Source organism: Arachis duranensis, chromosome 5, assembly GCF_000817695.3.
Source record: "Arachis duranensis cultivar V14167 chromosome 5, aradu.V14167.gnm2.J7QH, whole genome shotgun sequence".
In the NCBI taxonomy this organism is placed as follows: domain Eukaryota; kingdom Viridiplantae; phylum Streptophyta; class Magnoliopsida; order Fabales; family Fabaceae; genus Arachis; species Arachis duranensis.
Window position 1 is genome coordinate 73,649,279 of NC_029776.3, and position 2,017 is coordinate 73,651,295.

Here is a 2,017-nt window from a genome sequence, read left to right on the forward strand (position 1 = left end):
AAGGGATCCAAGAGATAAACATTCAAGCCTTGTTTGCTTGTAGAACAGAAGTGGTTGTCAGGCACTCGTTCATAAGTGAGAATGATGATGAGTGTCACATAGTCATCACATTCATCATGTTCTTGGGTGCAAATGAATATCTTAGAACAAGAATAGGCTGAATTGAATAGATGAACAATAGTAATTGCATTAATACTCGAGGTACAGCAGAGCTCCACACCTTAATCTATGGTGTGTAGAAACTCCACCGTTGAAAATACATAAGAACAAGGTCTAGGCATGGCCGTGAGGCCAGCCCCCATGATCTAAGATAGCATAAGACTAAAGATAGCTACCCCGATAAGAATACAATAGTAAAAGGTCCTATTTGTAGAGAACTAGTAGCCTATGGTTTACAAGGATGAGTAAATGACATAAAAATCCACTTCCGGGCCCACTTGGTGTGTGCTTGGGCTGAGCATTGAAGCATTTTCGTGTAGAGACTTCTCTTGGAGTTAAACGCCAGTTTTTGTGCCAGTTTGGGCGTTTAACTCCCATTCTTGTGCCAGTTCCGGCGTTTAACGCCGGGCAGTTTTGAGCTAATTTGGAACGCCAGTTTGGGCCATCAAATCTCGGACAAAGTATGGACTATTATATATTGCTGGAAAGCCCAGGATGTCTACTTTCCAGAAAATTCACTTCTAGTGCAGGGAGGTCAGAATCCAACAGCATCTGTAGTCCTTTTCAGCCTCTGAATAAGATTTTTGCTCAGGTCCCTCAATTTCAGCCAGAAAATACCTGAAATCACAGAAAAACACACAAACTCATAGTAAAGTCCAGAAGAGTGAATTTTAACTAAAAACTAATAAAATTATTCTAAAAACTAACTAAGACATACTAAAAACATACTAAAAACAATGCCAAAAAGCGTAAAAATTATCCGCTCATCACAACACCAAACTTAAATTGTTGCTTGTCCCCAAGCAACTGAAAATCAAATAAGATAAAAAGAAGAGAATATACAATGAACTCCAAAAACATCTATGAAGATCAGTATTTATTAGATGAGCGGGGCTTTAGCTTTTTGCCTCTGAATAGTTTTGGCATCTCACTCTATCCTTTGAAATTCAGAATGATTGGCTTCTATAGGAACTCAGAATCCAGATAGTGTTATTGATTCTCCTAGTTAAGTATGATGATTCTTGAACACAGCTAATTTATAAGTCTTGGCCGTGGCCCAAAGCACTCTGTCTTCCAGTATTACCACCGGATACATACATGCCACAGACACATAACTGGGTAAACCTTTTCAGATTGTGACTCAACTTTGCTAGAGTCCCCAATTAAAGGTGTCCAGGGTTCTTAAGCACACTCTTTTTGCTTTGGATCACAACTTTATTTTTTTCTTTTCTCTCTCTTTTTTTTCGTTTTTCTCTCTCTTTCTTTTTTTTTTCATTTTTCTCTTTCCTTTTTTTGTATTCACTGCTTTTTCTTGCTTTAAGAATCATTTTTATGATTTTTCAGATCCTCAGTAACATGTCTCCTTTTTCATCATTCTTTCAAGAGCCAACATTCATGAACAAAAAATTCAAAAGATTTATGCACTGTTCAAGCATACATTCAGAAACCAAAATATTGCCACCACATCAAAATAATTAATTTGTTATAAAATTTAAAATTCATGCAATTCTTCTCTTTTTCAATTAAGAACATTTTTCATTTAGGAAAGGTGATGGATTCATAGGACATTCATAACTTTAAGGCATAGACACTGAGACACTAATGATCATAAGACACAAACAAAGATAAACATAAACATGATTTTTCGAAAAACAGAAAAATAAAGAACAAGGAGATTAAAGAACGGGTCCACCTTAGTGATGGTGGCTTGTTCTTCCTCTTGAAGATCTTATGGAGTGCTTGAGCTCCTCAATGTCTCTTCCTTGCCTTTGTTGATCCTCTCTCATGATTCTTTGATCTTCTCTAATTTCATGGAGGAGGATGGAATGTTCTTGGTGCTCCACCCTTAGTTATCCCA